This window comes from Fringilla coelebs (genome assembly GCF_963513975.1).
Source record: "Fringilla coelebs genome assembly, chromosome: 2".
Lineage (NCBI taxonomy): Eukaryota > Metazoa > Chordata > Aves > Passeriformes > Fringillidae > Fringilla > Fringilla coelebs.
Window position 1 is genome coordinate 8919353 of NC_140029.1, and position 21138 is coordinate 8940490.

The 21138-nt window shown below is 44.5% G+C and overlaps 1 protein-coding gene across 1 annotated transcript in view; it reads right to left on the minus strand.

Moving 5' to 3' along the window:
• The window catches only part of TSPAN7 (tetraspanin 7), an 87718-nt gene that overhangs the window by 65733 nt on the left and 847 nt on the right, over positions 1-21138 (minus strand). The gene's annotated exons all lie outside the window — the stretch shown is intronic.

The window sequence follows — 21138 nt, forward strand, 5'->3', positions numbered from 1 at the left end:
CACCTGTGGAAGGTAAAGACTCCACAGGACACAAAATAAATAGGCACAGAGGTACGTTTGCAAAACCTGGCAAAGAGTTTCGCTCCTCACTCCCATCAGACTAATGGGCACAAGAACAAGGAGGTATTCTTTGTGCTGCCCTGATCTGGATCATTCTGCCCAGAAGGTCCATCTGTGGCAATTTTAAATCATTTCAGATGTAGAAGCAAAGCGGGGCAAGTAACCATGAACCACACACCGATGGTGAATCGCTGCCAACACGCCCCATCCTCAGCCTTTTCCCAGCAAGACACAACATTTCGGTCAAAATATTCCAGCATCGCTTTGGCATCCCCTCTGTCCCCCCTGCACCCTGCAATGGGCTCTCCTGAACCTTCTGAACAGCCTGTGAGCCAAGATCCTTTTAAAAATGTTAAAGAAATTACACTGGAAAAGTCATGAATGATTCCAGTGAAGTGTGTCGGGGAGGAGGGAGAATCTCTATTTTCTGAGAGCAGCAGCTTTTATTTGGGTCCTAAAGGAACAAGCTACACTTCTGCACATTTTGGGAAAGCAGAATCGCAGCTTTTAGATACTAACATTCACCTCAAGAAACTAAACAAAATTTAATTTCATACTGAATAAGGTAGCTAAACACAGACCATATTTTAAAGCACAGCAGCACCCACAGGAAAAAAAACACAAACAGAAAACCCCCCAAACTGAAGACTTATTTCTTGTCCAGAATATCACTTTACTGCTGACTCAGGGCAGAAACATCAAGCTATTCTTAACCAGCCTGGTCTTAGTTGTTTTCTTCAACAGCAAAGCAGAATTTCAGTTTCTGGATGCTCAGCAACTGCAGCTCACAGCATTTTTAGTATTTTGCAAGCAAGGCCACAGGATTCCCCTTGCACAGCGTCCTGACAAGAGGCCTGACAGTGCAGGAGCTCTGACAGTGCAAGAGCTGCCTGACATGCAAACCAGGCATGCTGTAGGCAGCCAACACAGTGTCCAGGTATCCACAGTGTGAATCCCCTCCATGCTTGTGGTTGTTTTATTTCTCTGATGACTGATGGTCCCCACCCTACTTACATCTACCTCTTCGTCATCCCTTCCTCCACTCACAGGGGAGAGCCCAGCCTGCAGCTCTTGTGCATTCAGGGGATGTAGCAATGATTTTTAGCAACCATTCTTTCTCTCCTGTTCTAGTTTCATGGCTGAGCAGCAGCTCTGAATGCTTGTCTTCCCTTCAGACACTTAATTGCTTGATATACTGAGAAACTACCTCTGAAAATTATCATACAGCTCTGTATCACTAGATCTCCATCTCCCAGCACCAAAACCTGTCATGCACAATTAAGCCAAGGGAATCTTTATTTGTGGCATCACAAGGAAAGAAGTAAGAACCCTTTAAATTAGGAAAACTGCTCATATTGCAGTGAGTTCAGAATGGCTGATACTTTCTGTCTCAGCCTTTCTTCTTTAGAACTAAACCCGCTTTTTCCAGACCTGCCTGCTACTGATTTTCCACCAGTACCTCAAGTGAGGAAATCACTCTGTTCTTTCTCAAAACCCCAGCTTTATCACAGGTTCTGTACCTGACAGCAAGAAAAAAATAAAGTAACCCTTAGTGTGGTTTTGAAATCAGTGCAAATGCAGTTAATATTTACATAAGAAAACCTCATTAAGCAAATCTTTATGTCTAGAAATCCAACCTGTTGTCATTTTCCTTTTCCAATCCCCCTCCCTACCTCCCATCTAAGCTAGCAAAGCCAGCTAGAATGATCAGAATGGTGGTGCACAACAGCTGGTGCTTGGTGCACAAAACAGCCCCTCCTCTCCCAAACCTCTCCCATTGCTCAGGGCTGTGATAAGATCCTGGGCGTGCCAGGTATCTGCTTAGCCCCAATCTCAAGGTCAGATTTTCTTTTAAGATCCACTCCCTGTAGAAAGGATGAGTTCACTCTACCAAAGGTAACTGGAAATCCAATCATCTTCACCACACAGAGAAAGACAGGGGTGTCAAGTGAGAAAAAGGAATGGAGCCCCCTTGGAGAGAATCACAGCGACCGCTGAAATATTAATGAAGCTCTTTATTTGAGAGAGTCTAAAAAGGACTTTGAATAATGCATTGCAAGCAACGGTACATCAGCACTGGCTTTTTTTTTATCCTAGAGGCAGCTGGCATTTTAAAAATAGACAACTTTCAACTTGATGGGGGTAGCTCACCAGCAGAGGAAATTATCCAGAAATGCACCATCGTTTAAGAGAACAAAGGAGACAAACAAGCAGAGCACAAAGTTCATTAGTACAAATGCTCTGAAGCAGTCCTCTTTTCTCAGAACAGACTTGCCCACCATAAGCTCAACTTCACCGTTGTTGGGTGTCTCAACATATTCTGTCCCTTAACGTCACCAGAAAATTCTCTTTAAGCTACTCCATAACATGCATGGTCAGGCAAAGATCTAATGATTTGCACTTGTAAACAAAAGAGATGCTCTGTCCCACCCAGGCAGCTCATGAATTTCTGAAACTTACATTTAAAAATAGGATCATTAGTGATACTGGCTTTTTCATTCAGCAGAAGAAAATGAAGTGGGAGAAAATGGAATTTTGATAGGAATGGAAAGTGAGACCCTTGAAGCTTGCTGTCCTGCACAGCTGACTGGGATGTGGAACCCCTTGGCTTTAGGAGGGCACTGAAGGCCCCAGCCCCACTGCACAAACACCTCCAGCACATGGAACAGACACATGGGGTGCAGTCAGTGAAGTGCTTGGCTCGTTGGGGGTTCAGTGCTCACACTCATTAACAGCAGTGTGACTAACGTCAAAGATGCTGCTGTACCTGGCTTTGTCCCCAAGAAGGTGACAGAAGTTCTTCCAGCCAGAGATGTTCCCTAAGTACCCTTGATATGCACTCCTTTTTCCTGCACAAAAAGCTTTAAAACACAGTCTCACAGGCATATCCAAAGGTGTGGGGCTGGATTCAAGGCACAGGTGTCTTTGTAGTGGCAATGTTCATGGCCAATGCCATTGGCATTGTTGATTGGTTGGTGAAAACTCTGTGAATCTTGATGCCACCAAGAGGGACAACATGACAAAGCTGTTTGGGAAAGGGAGTTTTGCATGCACACGACTGGACATTTCCCTCCCTGCCCTCAGTGCCACACTGTGTCCCCTCCCACCAGCCCCTCTGGCTCTGCTGCAGAGACTAACCTGCAGATAAAGGGGTTTTATGCCATGATGGCAAGTGGAAAAGAAGCACAGAGATGTGTTTCCCTACCCATTTCCGAGGGTCCTTCTATCCCAGCACAACCCCTGAGATGCACAGATCTCACAAACCATCCTGCTCCCACACCATTTCTTACCAAAGAGGGCGGTCAGTGGGGCAGCAGCTCCTCACCCTGAGGCACAGGGAGCAGAGAGGGGCATGAACAGGGCCCACAGTGAAGCACCAAACCCAGTGATACAGGAGTGAAATGTCCCAGAACAGGGCCACAAAACAGAATGCCCTGCCAGCCTCTCCTCTTTCCCCTCCCTGATTTATTCTGCCTAGCCACTTTTTGTACTGGCCAACAATTGACTGGTTGGTTGCCTCAATTACCTGTTTCCCTTTGCCCTTCTCCATTAACTTCTGCCTTCCTTCTCCATGCTTCTCCACACTCCTTCTCTCTCTGTTAGCCCACCCTTTCTGCTTTGGCATCTTTGCACAACCACCTTTCACACAGCTGGAAACAGGCAGCCACCAGCAGCAGCACCCGCCCTCATTCACTCCTGGCAGGTGAAGCTGCCTGAAGAAAGAAAAGCCCAAAGGCAAGACAGGAGGAATTCCTACCCCAAAGGCATTCCAGGCTGTTATGGCTTTAGAGAAACCATAACAGCTGACAATGGCTTGGGGTTGAGGGGCAGGGATCCCTGACACAGGAGCACACGAGGCAGCCCTGGGCTCCACTTGTTTTCAAAATGAGCTTTGCCTTGCCTGGGCACAGGGGGAGGCCCTTGGGCACCACTAAAGCACAGTGTGAGCCACACCACAGGCAGCCTGCCCACAGCAGCACCCCTGGGGAATTCCTGGGTGCTGCTGCCAACAATCCCACAGAGAGAGAGCTCATCTCTGCACAGGAGACTGTGCTGTCCAGGGGGGTTAGCTGTGAAGGATGGACAGGAGAGGCACCAGCATGCACAGACATGTCAGGAGTGCAAACTGGGCTGACATCTCTGGGTGTGCTGGTGCCTCAGCTGATGCCATTCCCCCCTGTGTCAGCACACAGTGCACCAAGGTGTATGCTTCTGCACCTCCCTTTTAGTTTCTATTTTAAAAGCGTGTGCCTCTGCACGCTTCTATTTTCTATTTTTTCACCTCTCTTCACTCCTTCCCCTCCTTTTTTAAAATGCAATGCAGCCTTTACCCCCTTCCCCCCCCCCCCCCCTTTTTTTCCCTGCACACTGCTGAATGTAGGAAAAAATCAAACGATTTATTGTGGTTGTGCTACTCAGCACTGGTGCAAACCCTGGATGCCCCGCAGCTGGATCCCCTGCCACTGCAGTGCAGCTGCCCCCTCCCTTCTTTTAGCAGTTCCCGAGAGGCAAATCCTCCCAAATCACTGAACAAGGACAAAAGCACAGGGAAAACAGCCTGCAAGTGAGGGCTTGGATGCCCAGACTGAACTACAGCCTGAAAGGGCCAGCATTGGGATTTCTGACAAGCTGGGAAGAGCTTCAAAGAGAGGGAGCCCTCAAAGGGGGAGGCAAGTTTTTCTGAACCAACCCAAAACCAAACTTTTAAACTGGGGGGAGGAGGGAGGGAATAACAAAAAGAGAGAGAGATGATTTCATCAGTTTTTTTAAAAAAGGAAAAGGGGAAGTGCAAGAGCACACAGTGTTTAGGATGAGGCATTCCCTGTGGAGCAGGTCATAAAATCAGAGGGAACCTGCTGGTTAGCCAGAGAGAAGTATTGAAAATGGGATCACTGCTTCTGCTGGAAGCATCAGAAGCAGAGTGAGCTCTGAACTGTAGGATTATATCCAGGATGTTCAGCATTATTCCTGATGTTAGTATTCAGGCTAGGCAGATACACAAATAACATTTTATCATCAAGTGTTTCAAGACAAACTGTTCACCATTTGTCTTCTACTCCTAAAGCTGGGAGCCTCAAAAGTGCAACCCAGGTGTGCTGTAGGAACACTGGCAGCTATGTCAGGAGCAAAGATATAAAACTTCAGTACTGGGATATTTGTGAGCAACTATGTCCCTTCATAAGGAGAGTTTCAAAACTAACAATGCTAGAGTTTTTCTTTGTTCAAATACCTACATCATCAGATTAAGTTACCTAAATTCTTCCAACTTTTCTGTATGAATCATCTTTCACATACTGTTTGATGTAACAAAAAGTAAAATAAAATCTCCTGTCTCTACAGGCCTCCTCACCTCCTCTGACCAATTTGAAATATGTAATGTGAAAATCCACATCTTCCTACAACAGGAACCAAGTACAAACACTTACATTTTACAGCCCTCCTGTGGTTTTCTTGCCAGTTTCAAAGTCAGGTAAAAAACTGATGTTTCATTGTTACAGTGAGTCAGAGACAAGGCCAGCAGTGGAGAGTGTTATGACAAGGATATTCTCCTTCCTAAGGAAGTGATGAACTGCCTTTTCCTCTAGCAGTGCCTGCCAAACCCATACAAAAGGAACCTGCCAATTTCTATCAGTCTGCAAGACTGATTTATCAGGTCAGAGTATTACGATAAAGATCTTTTTGCCTGTTACTTGTGATATACACACAGATGGCTGAAAAGGAGAGAAGGGTTCCACATTGAAACTCTGGTGTGAAGTTTTGGGAGGGATGTGGCAGTTAACTTTGGAATATGTGTAAGTCCTACAGCCCTTACATCATTTCTTTGGTAACTTGTCATGTCCATCAAGAAGAAATGTTATATATAGCAGCCTGTGTATGAGCAGCAGCCAAACCAATCCATGGAATAACAGGGGAAGCAACTTCCTCACCATCCAGCTCCTGATCTCCCCACTGGAACAAGGGGGGAAAGAGCAGGTTCCTCTGGCTACAGAGAGACCTGACCTGGACCAAAGCCACTTCTTAGTGGCTTTCCACCCCCTCCTTTCTCATCAAGCCACTAACAAATTAATGAGCTATTTCTCAAGAGCAGAGCTTAAGGGAGGGAAGTGCAAGGGAGAGTTATCATTAAATACTTTGACCCCTTCAGCAGCTTGTCTCCAAAAGCAGGTGCTCCCTCCTTTGCTGTTCTCCAGAAGGAATGATGCCATGGGACTCCACTCCAGAGCTGACAGGGCACAGGGGAACCAGGGAATACCCAGCTGCCACCTCCAGCAAGGGTAAATGCATTTGGCTGTTCTGCACAGCCATATATTCCATGTCTCCTGGAGAAAGTGGGGATAAACTTATCTTTCCTTCCCTTGAGTGACCAGCAATGTGTTTCTAGTCCTGTCTCCACACACAAGGTTGTTGGTAAAAAACCTTTTAAGTGAATGCAGAATCTGGCCTTACCCTAAACCCAAGCAAGTTTGTGTACACGGGCCAGGGGGAGAGGAGGAATTGTCACCACCTTACTTGGTTTCCTCCTCCCTCCCAGGGTGTTTTAGAGGCATTCCTCATGGATTTTTCCCTGACACATTGCCAACATTTTCTGCTTATGCTCAGAAGACACACATCAAGGCAGCAGGAACCACAGTCAACCCAGTGATGTAACAGCAGGAAAGTGCAAAATTCAAAAAGCAAGTTGTGAGACAAATCCTTCCAGACCAGGCTGACAAGAAGGGTCTTCCCCTTGTTCAGCAGCCCAAGGATAATGGCATATCCTGACAGGACAGCCCTAGGTTATCTTCCACATCATTCTCTGGGCAGTTGTAATGTGTTTTATCTACTCCAGGTTATTATTCTGCTGGTGAGAATAGAAGGCAGAGGGTGGGGAGGCACTGGAAGAGTTTGCCCAGAGAAACTGTGGCTGCCCCAGTCCTGGAAGAGTTCAAGGCCAGGCTGGGGGGAGTTTTGAGCGACCTGGTCTAGCAGGTGGCATCCCTGCCCTTGGCAGGGAATTGGAAGCAGAGGATTTTTCAGGTTCCTTCCAACCCAAACCATTCAGTGGTTCTATGATTGCACCATCCCAGGACTGACACAGCTCTAGTTGCCTTACACAAAGCAAGGACTGCTCAGCCTCTGTCCATGCAGGGGATGGGAAAGGATTTAAATGTCAGAACCAAATGAAATGTTATCTTCTGAACTGAAAGCTCATAGGACAGCAACAACAACAAAAAAAAACAAAACAAAAAAAAAAAAAAAAAAAAAAAAAAAAAAAAAAAACAACCCAACCGCCCCCCCCAAAACAAAAAAAAACCCAAAAAACCACAAAGTAATGAATTTCCCATGACTTTCTGATAGTGATTTTTTTCAGTAAGAAATTTCTCACATTTTTATTCATGTTGTCTCTCAGTTGAAGAGAAGACAGGTACCAATGCATACTCTTAGAGCCCTCTGAAAGGCCTGGTGTGCCAAATCTCAATCACGTGGCCATGTCTGGAATCTCTTGGCCTTTTCCTGCTGGCACCTGGACAAACATCCAATATAATAGAGTACACAAAGCAAAGGTGGCTGTGGCTAAGCCTTGGCAGAATCAAAGTTTGGCCTCCACAGACTGTGTTTAACATCACAGCTTTCTTCATTCATGCTTTTTCCCTGCCCCCTTGGAGATGTGCCCACTGCTACAGATGAAAACCAGGTTGAAGCACAGGGGATGCTGCCAGCCCAGCATTAGGAAGAAACTGAGCTCTGCAAGGCAGCCACTTTCTGACACATCCCCCTCTCCTCTTTGGACCTTTGCCTAGCATGGCACTCAAGTATTTTAGTGTCAGAGCAAGCTAGAGAGGGAAATAGTGGTCAAACCATCTGTGATTAATTCTGGTTTTCTTCCTGCAGTTTTGTATTGGTTACTCCATTTTCAGGCCATCCTGTGGTAGAGCACACATGGAAGCAAGATTACATCACGGACCTGGCTGCTCTCTTCTGTGTATTTTCTCTCACATAGTACATTTGATTACAGGATAAGCAAAAATAAAAAAAAAAAAAACAAACCAAAAAACTAGCAAGCAAAGTGATTTTATCCAAGAAGAAATTCAATATTATTGATCTAGCCCAACATGAACTTGATTTTCATATATGCCAAGACTTCAAATAGAGAGTACCAAAAATCAGATCTCTGCAACTCCAGTGCCAGCTGTGCTTCCTCCTGGGAATCATTCATGATGCAATCCAAAACACATATGTAGATAACACTGGCTCCTACCCCTGTGATCCTTCCTGTCCTCACTAGCACGGGCCATCTGTTACTGCTTAGCAGGCAGCCCCACCAGACACTGATTGGTATGACTTGCATGAAAAGTATGAAATAAACTGCCAGGAGAAATGGCATTAAGAAGTCTTTCCCAAGCAATTTACCATTTGAAAAGTGTAATTTAAACTGCACCACATAAGGTGATAAAAGAAAACAAAGCATGAACTAAGCCACAGAGCAATCTCTGTCCCTACATGATACCCACTCAGGGGGAAGGAGAAGTGGGAAACAGAAATCATGCTGTGGCTAACCTGAAAATTCTCTCTGCCTGAAAGCAGCATGGTCCAGGAATGCCAGAGAAATTAATTACCTTCTGCTGAGTCCCTGCTGAGCCCTTTGCCCTCTTGTTCACCAAGCCATAGGAGAGGGTAAGAACAGAACAGTGACTGCTTTAAGGCATTCTGCTCCCAGCCTGACCAGCTGGGCACTACAAGGGATTTTAGAGAGAACTGCACAGGGCCATCAGAAGAAAACCAGCCTGTCATTCACCCACTCAGATTCAAGATGCACACTAGGATGAATGATCACATCTTTCCATGAGCTGTCACCGCCTACACCCACCAAACACCAAAATACACCTTAATCCAGGCTAGTGAAAAGCCTTAATTTAACTCTGACACAAAACCAAGAGCAGCCAGCATTAATTTCTTCCAGAAAGGTCTCACTGGGGTGTGGGAGAAAGCACAAGCTACACAATAGGCTCTCAGCATGAACAAACTCCCTGCTACTTGAAGAAATCCCCAAATGAAAAGTTTCCTCCAAGCTGTAAGTTACCTGATACCCTTTTCCTTATAACATATTCTAGCCTTAAATGACAGCTTGGGAAGCTCCCACTGTCCTTCCCAGCACAGCCTCTGCCCTTGGAGGTGCTAGTGCTCTCTCCCTGTGCTAAAGCAGAGTCCTGAGAGCTGCATTCCCACACAGAATGTTCTTTTAGCTGCCTGATTACATTTATCAAACAAAACTGCTAATAACTCTTTGTAGCTGTCATAATATCCACTGCATGAGTAAAGTAGAGAGAAACCCTTCTTTGAGCCAGTAAGTCAGTCCAGCTCCTAGAAGCACTTGACAATCCCACTTACTGGCAGAATCCACAAATGACAAAATTCTGCATACTGGTCTTTAACCAGAACTCCACATTAACAAAATCTTCCTCTGTGCCTTCGTGTCCACAGCAGGGTAAAAGCAAACAAACCACCTTGTTCTGGAGGTGACCCCTTAAACCTGATCCTGCCTGCCACACTTGGAGCACACCATGCAGATAACAGATCACTGGCACCCTGCACAAAGAGGAGGAGGACATTCTTAAGCAGGCACACCAAGTCTCCTCTCCATGGGGAACTGTGTCAACATGCTCGTGCCCCAGTCGAATGATCTCCCAAAATGAAGGTGGATATCCATCTACAGAAATGTGCAGCTCTTTCCCTGAAGAAAAGCTATCCCCCCCCAGCTATGCCCTGCATGAGAGGAATGTTTTCTTCCCCCACAAAAGGGCTTTCCTGATCTGTGAAATCAGGCAAGTTGTGTGGATCATTCCCAGCTGTGGAAGCCCACAGCTCACCTTGGGGCTTGCTCTCATGCAGCAGCAGCTCCACTCTCTCTCCCAAAACGCTGGGCAGCCTGAAAGGTTTTTTCAGAGCATTGTCTATGCAGCTTCAGAATAAAGAAGCATCATGGTGTATGAATTTCATAGCTCAGATACAGCCAGCTGCTCCATCATAATCTGTCTTCACAGGCAGTATTCATTAGACTTCTTAGAAGCATTCCCATTCTCTACAAGCAACATCAGGTAACCCTAATTATTATTTCAGCTTTCTACTCCTGCAATTGAAGTAAGATGTCAAAGTGAATGCTACAACATAATAATTATTCTAGTCAGGGACTTAAAATAACTAACTCACAGCTGTGCCACATCCTAGACTTGCACCAGTGGCTCTGTCTTATCAAATGAACATACCAACTACTATTTTTGAAGTATTACCACTGGTAAATAAATCCAAAGGTTTAGTTTTACTGTAAGTAATTACACAATGCATGTTAAGAATAGAGAAAATGTAACATACAGCTATCAATGTTGTAAAAAATCCCACCTTATCAACATACAGGGTACAGCCAGGGTCCAGTTTTTTCTGAATGTAATCCAAATAACATGCACTCTTGCCATGCCCTCTGATGTCAGCCACAATACTCAGCATTTATTCACCCACCAGCTGACTCAGGTGGTCACACACTACTCCATCTCATCAACACAGATAAGTCTTTTTGCTCTTGTATTCTTTTAGTTTAGGCTTTGTTTTCATAGAAACTGTGAATTTTTAAACACAATTTTACCTCTTTTAGAGTCCATCTAAACTTCAGTGGCACCACCACACCAGAGGGTCACATATCTTCTTGTAAAATGATGCAGTGCTGCAAAATCACAGGGTAACCAAAACAAGCTTAGAGACCACAGGCAGGATTTAACTTGACAGAGGAAGGGGAAGAAAGTTTATCCTGTTGAGATATCCAGCACACAAATGAATGATAAACTCTCCCAACCACATGTCTGTGGGAATTCTGAGGAATCCAAGCCAGAGTAACTGTCTGTTTCACTAAATATGAATATTAAGCACAGGTGAATTTCAAAAACCATTACCTGGCTGCATAAGACAGTTTGGTCATGTTTGTTTCCCACAAACATCCAACATCATCCCACTCTGCTTGAATTTAAGCAGAATGAGATGATGTTGTAAGACATTTTACACCTTTCATATGGACCAAGCTGGGTCCACCCACATGTGCCCATCAACCAGAGCTGATGTAATTCTTCTTGAAATGTATTTTTATTCCATATTCCTTTGCTAACCAGTATTGCACTAACATATGATGTAGAGCAAATATGTTTCCAAAAGAGAAATTTTAGTGCCACACAGACTTGGGCTTGGTTAACAACTGATAAGCTGGTTAATGGTACTAGAATAAAAACTGGGTAATTGCCTGCTCCTCACTGGTGAGGTGGCTCTTACTGTTATATGATTAATAACTTGGCTGATTGCCTAAGAGCTAAGGCTTAGCATGAAATTCTTCTCTCAGATTTAGAGGTCTTCAATCTTAAATATTTTTCATATTCAATAGTGCTGGAAAAAAAAAGGAATTCATTTTGGTCTAACACCTGTTATGACACTGGAAATTAAATTAAGGGAAGAAATCAACTAAGTGGTTGTGGTTCACTTATATTCTTTATCATTTGGGGATTGCTTGCTCTAAGAAACAACCAAGCTCCTTGCTTTAATACTGGATATTCTTCATGGCACAGGGATTATTCCTGTCTGGTCCGCCAGCAATATGAGGTCAGTGAGCAGGAGGGAAGGGAACACATTAAATCTGATACTTCTGTTAAAAAATAGCTATGGTGCAGCATGCTCAGGTTTCTGTACAACAGGAACCAAGTTTGTTTTGTGTTAAAGAGTATTACATGCATATCATGCCAGCTCACAGAAATTCAGGCAATTTTTTCCATATCATTCCGATAATTCCATGAGCTGAAAATTCTCTCTAGCACAGACATACCTATTTTGAGTACAACCATCTTGTCACAAAGCAACTTGCTGTTGCTTACAAAACACAAAAGTCCTGAGAGTGGGAGGTTTTATTTTTGTTGCTGGTTTCTGTTGAAAATTACACAAGTGCTGGATGAAATACTGTTTATGACCACGCTGGCTGGTCCAGCACATCTCCTGCAGTTTGTAACTTCACTGGTGAGTACAGAGGGAGAGCCCAGCCCACACAGTGCTCATGTGCTGGCCAGGAGGCTGCTGGCTGTCCCCTGGCTGTGGCAGAGACCCCCTTGGATGGGACAAGGAGCAGTGGCCCTGTCTTGCACATCTCTCTGCTGAGAATGCCAGTGAACACAGCTGAGGGGGGGTGAAGTCAGTGCTGAGCAGGCACAGAGGGCACTGAGCTGCCCTTTCCATGCTGGGAGGATGCCCAGTGAAAGCATCACTTTGGAGTTGGAGACCAATAGGGGAAGGTTTAGAAAGGAGTGGTTTTTTTCCATAAGGAACTATTTATCTACAAGGCCATGGGCAAAACCAGCAGTTACCCCATCCTGCCAGTGAGTGCTCTGAAAGCTGCACAGACATCCTGCACATATTCAGTAACTGCAGCAAGGTCACACTGCCTCCTAGAAAGGCTCTTATGTGTCCCCAGTCCTACCTGCCATGACAGAAATAAACCTCTAAGGTTGTCTCTGTGCTCTACATTTTTTTTTTCCTTTTATATGGTGTGACCTTCTGTTGGAAAATCCTGATCCAATCCCTTTGCATCAGCTCCTGTTCTGTGAGAACAGGAAACGAGGAATATACCAAGGGCTGGCTTGTATGTTCCAGGAAATAACAGGGAAACATTCCTGTAAAGTCAGCTCTCCAACATCTTGAGGTCCTGGTTCTTTCTTCAGGAGGTTTTAAATCACACTTGCACAGAAAAAAACCAAAACTCTGAAGACTGCAGGTGATGCACAGATGGCCTATAGGTTATTCAGGGACAAGAGAGATCAATTTAAGCCTCTAGATTATTTGAACCCACTCTATTTAACTCAGCAGTTTTCCTGAAGTATACTGTAGAGAGGAACTCAGTTCCAGGTAAAACTCAAGCTGACCTCAACATTTACAAAAACTGCACACTGGATGAGCCTTATCTGACTCAAAGATTCAGCTATACAAAAAAAAAGGAGCTCTGGCACAACATCACTGACCTGAAAACAGAGGAAATTCGAAAAAAAAAAATCTCTCAAAACCATGCAATAATATTAGCTGCTGATTTCCTCTAAGACATTATTTTGCAGGTAAATTGAATCATGCTCTGTCTGCAATCAGTGCACACCACAGAGCAATAAATGCTACATCCAGCACAGGGCAGCTGCACCAGTGAAAATGAACCCAGCCATAAGATGCAGCCATCAGGGAGAGCATCAAGGCACTGAGGGTAACCTATCTGTATTTGTTTCCTTTCTTTGTTTTCGAAGGGAAACAGACATGCACTTAATTATCTCCCCATTCCAAGCCTAATTAGAGCCAGTTAGATGTTAAGTACTATTGAAGTGAAACAGGAGGATTGAGTTTCTGTTCTGTTAATGCATACCTGGAAAGTGCCTCCTCTTCTATCTTAACCTATTCTCCCAAGAATGAAAAGCACAACTTGTGTGACACACTTCTGGTGTGTTGACTGTCTTTTAATGCAGGGGAGGCCACAGCAAGTTGAAATAAAAATGCATTGGCCAGGAGACTATGAGGGAAGACAACAAAAGTCATGGGTTCATCATCTGCAGCAATCCTCCATCCCAAATAGCTTTTGGAATTGACTTGGATGTGTTTCCATAATCTGTTTACAATGTCCTCCATCTTTTCTTTGGTTGAGGTCACAGCATGGACCTGTACCTCAACAGTCCAAGCAAGCTGCACACTGCCATGCACCTTTGTATTATCTTCAAGATGGACAAACATCCCAGTCCAGGTGGATATCCAGGTGTAAATCCTTGCAGGCTACAGGGGTCTGCAGACCCCAGGCCCCCATCTCTGCCTGGCTGGGCTCCAAGCCCCAGACACAGCTTTGAAGCCTTGGTGCTGCTCAACTGGACTGATGCAACACATGCCATGACACAACCTGTGATGCCATAAACTGGCCTCAGTTTCAAGTCCAGACACAAAAAAATTAAAAAGAATTTCAGTGCTACCTGGCATATTCAGGAAATTCTCTTTTATTTGAAAAATTCCTTTTTTTTTAGAATTTCCCAAATCACTAAGTTTATATCATCGAGAAGACTACCTCCATCAAAAATGCCAGGTTTTGATATAGCTCCCATTTACTTTCAGAAACATACAAAATGAGCAATTTTTCATATTCCTTTGCCAAAAAAATGCTAAAAGGAATTCTCCAAACACTTCAAAGTTGATTCCAGATGGAGGCCAACCCATGAGAAACCCCATCCAAACGACAAATGTTTTTAAAACTTATCAAATGACTAAATCAGCATGGCCTAGCTGAATCCTCAGTTGCAGGAGATGTACTCAGGTCCTTACAGGCAGAGTTTCCTGTGCTGAGCTGCAGATGTGCTTTGCTGGTGGCATTCAGTGCAATTTGCTGTTCCTGTTCCTGCATTCTCAGAAGCAGTGCCCATAATCCAGTCAGGAACAAGAGCCTGAGGAAGTTGTCAGCTTCCCTGGCAGCTCCCATCCCGTGGCAGCAGCAGGTCTGAGCTGATCATTTCTGCTCAGAGGCATTAAGGCACTGAGTGGTTATGTGGGTCAGACACCAGGGGCTTCCTTCTCTTCCCAGTTTAAGGGAATTGTAAGTGCTCCTCTTCCTATGATATTTACAGGGTTCCACTCTCTTTTCTCCTCTCTGACTTCTCTGCAGAACCTTACAAGCATGCCAACCTTTTTCTTAGCTCTGCTCCCAAGATCCAGAGGCTTCTGCAGATTAAGTCCATCACGTCATTATTCACCCCATCACATTCTCCTAGCAATTAAACTCTTAAAAAATATCCTTTTTGAATATAATAACAAAAAAGAAATAACATTTCAGTTTGATCCATCCAAATCCACATTCAGCCCGAACCAAATCCAACCTTTCCTCAAAGCTCTCAGCAAATATCTCCCAATAATTAATGATGGCAAAATTTCAACCTTCTGCTCAGCCCAGGCTGCTGGTGAATGTGGTGAATCCTGCCTGACTTTTGGGAGAGGGTCACTGCCAGCATCACACAGTGACCAGCCACCAGCTGAACTCAGCCCAGCAATTCAGGGAGGTGGGAAAAGCAAGAAACAGAGAGGCAAGGGGGGGCTGCTTGCTTCTTGCAAAGATTTTAGTATTGTCTCCAGAAACCCAGAGATGAAAAAAGCACATCTGGAAAATATCTTGCAAAACACTATGTGGAAATTACAGCAAAATTAGTATTAACAACATTAACTTCCATTCTTTCATTACAGTAGCTCCTAAAAGTCCTGTGTCCTCCTCCCAGAGCTCAAGAAACCAGCTCAGCTATGAAGTAATGATAATCCAGTAAGACACAAGTGTGCCATGCTTCAGAGTCCCTTTAGTGCAAGGGAAATTCAAATGCTTCCCTCTGCTAACCCAGAACTGAGATAGAGACAGAAGATTTCAACCATCTGCCCACCACCATGAGAGAGAGCTAAGATGGAAAGAAGCCTGCTCTGCCCATCTCTCATCTCTGAGAGATGATTAAATGCTAATTAATAGAAATGAGCCTAAAGAAGTAACATCATGCAAATAAAAATGGCTGTACAATATCTGTCATCTGCTCCCCACAGTCACTTCTGGAGTCCTGCATTTTATTCTAAAGATTCAGTCCCGGGGTTTGCAAGGCACTGAGATCAACAGGGCTGAAAAGTGCAAATTTGGTGGCTGCAGAAGGGACTCAGCACTAGAGCAAAGCCAGCATCTCTGTAACAAGCATCACTGGGTTTAAACAGCATGTGAAAGATTGAAGGAGATGTTTCTGCAAGCTCACATGCACAAAGAGCCTTTCTAGATATTCATCTATTAACTCACTGGCACGTAAATTTGTAGGACAGTTGCAACAACAGAAGAAATGATGATAAAAATCCAGAGATGGAGACAACTAACAGTACCAGGTAACCTAATTTCCCTCCCTGACAGCACGGGGAATTGATAAATAGTCACAGAATCAGAGATAAAATCAGATTATTGGATCCATTTTAAATTCCCTTGGTTTACCTACGGTAATTGCCTCCGTTTCCTTGACAAGCAAGGCTGGAATGAAGCAGCATCCAAGGACTCTACTGCTGTTTTCATGGAAAAGTGCTAACAAGGCCTCCCCAGCACCTTTTCCTAGAATTTAAATTTACTCTGTTTAGCACACAACAGGTTGCTCAGAGCAGGGGGGAACACTAAACAGCCAAATGTTTACTACACATACAGTGGCACTCTCCCACAGCCTCATGCCCTTCCTTCCCTGGGAAAAACAAGGGCTCCTGCCACTGCTTGGTTATGAATGCATCCTGTGCCTCCCCAAACAGAACTGAAACAACTTCCAGGTCACCCATTATCCCCCTTCACCAGTCCAAACTGACCCCTTAATGTGAAAATGTCACCATCCTCAGACTACAGAACTGTCCTGATGCAAACTCCAAGGTTGCACTTGCTGAGATGCAAGCACAGCTCCACAAAGAGAAAAGGAGCACCTGGCCAACAGCAAAGTCAATTATTCCATTAAATGAGGTGAAAAATGCTAATCTGTACCAAAACCACACGATTTTCAGAACGTGAAAAATCCCAATCAAAACCCCACTAAACTAAGCCAAGCTGTGTGCACATCCCAGGAAGGAATTTACAAAGCTGACTCTGGAGTTATGGTTCCAAACACCATCTAGCCTTTTTTGTTGTTGTTTTTAAAAATCCAGTTATTTATTTAGCCATCAGAATTCACCTTGGGCTGTGCTTACTAGAAAACACCATTATCTTTAATCTTTCACGTATATCATTAGGAGAACAGAACAGGGAACAACTGACTTAAGGAGGCAACTGCATGAGGCTTGTGCCTGAGCAAAGGAACACTTCAAATCTGTCATGATGGGAGGGTACTGTGCATTTTTGAGAGCTTGTTTTTTTTTTTTTGGGATTTCAGGTAACTACATATGAGTAATAACACTTCTTTCTAAAAGTATAGCAATGTTGACTTTGCAATCAAATGGAACCACCAAGAGATTGAGCAATCTAAGCCACATGGGAAAGCTAAAAATTTCCCAAAATATTTCCTCTTAAACCATCTGCTAACATATATTTTAAAAGAATTAAAAGAAAAGAAATACAGGCATGGCAAGAGGTATTAAAAAGACCAGAAACATGCAGGACCCAATGCAGAAACACTGGAAAGAAGATGTGGGGAGAAAAGCAGTTATTTCAGCAGCCCAGCTGGGCACATATAGGGGAGATGAATAATGCCACTAGTAACTCAAAGGGACACACAAATTTAATCCCACATTGTAATGCAGAGATCAGACGGCTGCATTTGAGGATGGGTCAGGAGTTGAGCCATAAATCTGTGTTCCCAAGCAGGCTGCCACACTCACTCTTTGTCTCAGTCATTTCCTGGAAAACAGCTCTGTGAGCCCCTGGAATGGCAGGGAAATGCCCCCTCCACCCTCCTGCCCCAGTGGGAGGTGTCTGTCCCAACAGCAGAGCCACTCCCAGCACCCACAAGTGACCCCCCTCCCCTTCTGGGGGAATTCTGAGAAGATGAAAATGGAGGGAACTTTAAACCACTCACCAGCACTTCCCACACCTCCCATGCCAGAGGGGCACTGAGCCCATCCCCCTTCATGGGGCCATCTCCAGACCCCCTGACCTCCACACCAGTGACACCACACTCCCAGAGGACCTGGCTAAAAGAAGAGGATCCGTATGAAAGCACACAATTTCCACCTTTTCTAAAATCACAGCCCTGCTGTGGCCTCACAGCCAAGCAACACTTACCTGCCCCACCTCTCTCCTGCCCCCTGCCAGCTTCCCAGGGGTCACACCAGGATGCACAGGTCTGTTTTCAAGGCAATAAAAACTCAGAAAACCAAACTACCACTATGAGTAGGTGCCTCAGCTCTGATTTTGTCACACAGCCAGAGACATGCCAAGTTCTAAGAACCTAATGTAGTTCAAAGACTTTGGAAGATGCTCTTCAGATCAGTGACCCACCTTGGAACCTTATCTAAACGGAAACTCTACTTGCATGCTTTTGTGACACTAAATGACAGCAAGGGAACCCCATTCCAGCAGGACAGCACACACAGAGCACTCATTTGAGGGCCAAGTGTCTCACAGGGCCTGGGATCAGAAAGCAATCCCTTTGCTACAGTGCCTATTTAGGGCAACAGCCAGCTGTGCATGGAAGACAAAGCCCATTTTCCTCAGCCATATAACTTTAAGGACAAGTGCATGGCCCCTTAAAGCTCCCTCCCAAAACACATTAAGGCAGGCAGTTAATTTGGTTACAAAATATATTTAGAAGGCTACAGTGAAATATTAATTATACACATGTTTCAAGACCAAAGGTTACTTAAGTACTAGATAAATACAAGGTACTGAGGGGTCCTTCAAGGTTTCTCTCTCCTATAAAAAATTCACTTAGAATTCTAATCCAAAATTCATTTTCTCTTAAAAACAAGACAGGCTCTAACTTGGATTTCTATGCAAGCAATTTATGACACCCAAAAGGAAAAAATAAAAATAGCTACCAGCCAAGCAGAGCTTTTATCACCTTTTTTTAATCTGCTAGTTCCAAACCAGATGCATTTGGTACAGAATTCTGATTAGGAAAAAAAAAATGGCTGTTGAATTTTTATTACTACATCCTTTAAGGACCAAAAGCGGTAACCTTAGGCATTTAATGTGTTCTATGAATAACAATACATATGAGCACACAAAAAGCTTGTTATCTCTGTTTATGGGATTTTTTTACCATGTTGATACATTTACAGAAAGAAGTTGGGAAGTATGGTGAGGGGGAGGAGAAGAAGCTATCAAAATAACAAGTTACATTATACAAAACCTATTTGGAAAGGAACAAGCTATGCAGTATGAAATTTGAATGAACTGTTTCTCCCCATTACGGTCCTACAGCTCCCATGAAATCTGTGCAGCTTCATTTAATGCTTATACTAAAAGCCTTCACCTATACACATCTGCCCCACAAATACAAATGCAATTCATGTTTAAGCCTGACAAAAAATCACTTGTTGGGGGAACATGCTGCGTACACAGACTTTCTTATTTTATAAACAACGTGAAACACACAGGAGTCCTTCATGATGGCTCAGAACAGCTCAAAGGATGCAAAGAAGCATCTTCTCCCCACTCCCTCACATCTGTAACCACCTGACCCAGCAGGCAAAGGGCTGCCACCACACACCCCCCTGCCACAGGATAAGTTTCTGCCTGTGTTGTATCACAGCTCCATTCCCACAGCTAGGAAAAAACCCCTACAAACTGCAGCTAAGCAACACAGAGGTTTCTCCTTCAGAAATCAGCTTACAGCCCCTCCAAAAAATGTGGGAAAGCCGTCAGAATAAAAATTTACAAACCAGCCATTTGTGGTGCTGGCATGGTTTCCCTCTGGTATTTAGCTGAGTCCAAGAAAAAAAAAATTAAAATAGTTCCTCCAATAGAATCCTTCCCATGTTTTCAGCTCTGAGAATTCACAAGGACTCAAGTTGAGTTACACTGACTCTGGAGCCAGCAGATTCTAAGAGTACAAAAATCACCCCGGAAAAAAATGGAGGGGGGGTTGAGGGAAGTCCATACATCCCTCAGCTCTCAAACTTGCCTGAAAAAAGAAAATGAGCATACAGCCAGAGCAGACCATGGTTTTGCTCTCCTCATGGCATCCTGCTCCAATTTATTCTAAGTGGATTCAGAGCCCAGAAAGAGGACAAAAATATGAATTAGCTTTTGTTCTTCCTTTTAGCACAGAAGAACTGATAAAGACTTAGAATCTGCTGTCAAATGCTCTGGGCCTTTACCAAATCCTTTGCTGTCTTCTCCCACTGAGACCTGCCTATGCCCCTTGGCTGGTGCCTCGAGAAACCAGATGCAACAGCAAGCATGAGTCTTCATCCTCCTTTGATCATGGCTGCAGGATTCTGCTCCAACCATTGATTTCCTCCTCCTTTTGCAGGTTCAAGGAAGAGGACAGACAGAGACTCTGGCGGCCGTCGAATGTTCAGTAACTGGAAGAGTGGGCCATGCCCTTGGAGGAGATCAGGAGACACAGGAGCCTGACCCACAGTTCAGAGGAAGAGGATTCACAGCAGAGCATCCCAGCAGCACAGCAGCGCTGCTGGAGCCCCAGCCCGAGCTCAGCTGTGCCATTTACCCCACGAGGTCCCAGCTGTCAACCTGGCCTGGCATCCTGACAGCCTGCAGCACAAATGCCCCCAGCCAGCTGCTTGGCTCAGGGTACAATTCTCTCTTTTTAAATGAGATTAGCGTTGGTGAAATGTGCTAGCTCAACGGGCGTGCTGATCTAAGCCCTCTGTTTATTCGTGCTGCAGCAGATACAACGATCACTTTAAAAAAAGAAAGACACAATTTTAAAAGATGCCGTGAATTCGCCTGAGCTCCTGCAGTTGCTCACTCATCACAGAATGAAGAGGGGTTTCTTACAGATCTGCTGAGAACTGAGGACTGGAAAGGATGAATGTTGGAACTGTGGTAAGTATATAAACTTAGCCACCTACCTCCTTGAGACTAATGTGAAGAATCTACTTGCCAAAAAACCCCAGCAGATTATTCTGGCTTCCTATCCATTTCAGCCATCAGACACCTCTGCTGCCACCAAGATTATTAAAAAAGAAGGGGGGGGGGATATGTTAAATATCGGGGCGGGGGGGGGAGGTTTGAGGGAACCAATAACACCGAGGTACTGCCATAAGTATAGATAAACAAAAATGTGTTTCGGTTATGCTTTAAAAAAGAAAAAAAAAAAAGGAAAACCTATGAAGTTAAAGTTGAAACAGCTGAAATCCTATGTTCACTGTAAGGATGTCAAACGTTATTGCCATGAATAAGCAATTCTTTGTTTAGAATGCCTTTTTAAGCAGAAAGATGAAGATTCGAGTCAGTGTGTTCCACAGACACTTTCCACAGCGCAGAGCTACCAAACCGAGGGAGCACAACCGGCTCCCCCGGCTAGGAAGTGACAAATGCGCCTCAGCGCGCCGTGTCGATGATGTGCGGAGCAGGTCTCTAACTGCACGCAGCGGGGCCATTATCGTGCGTTG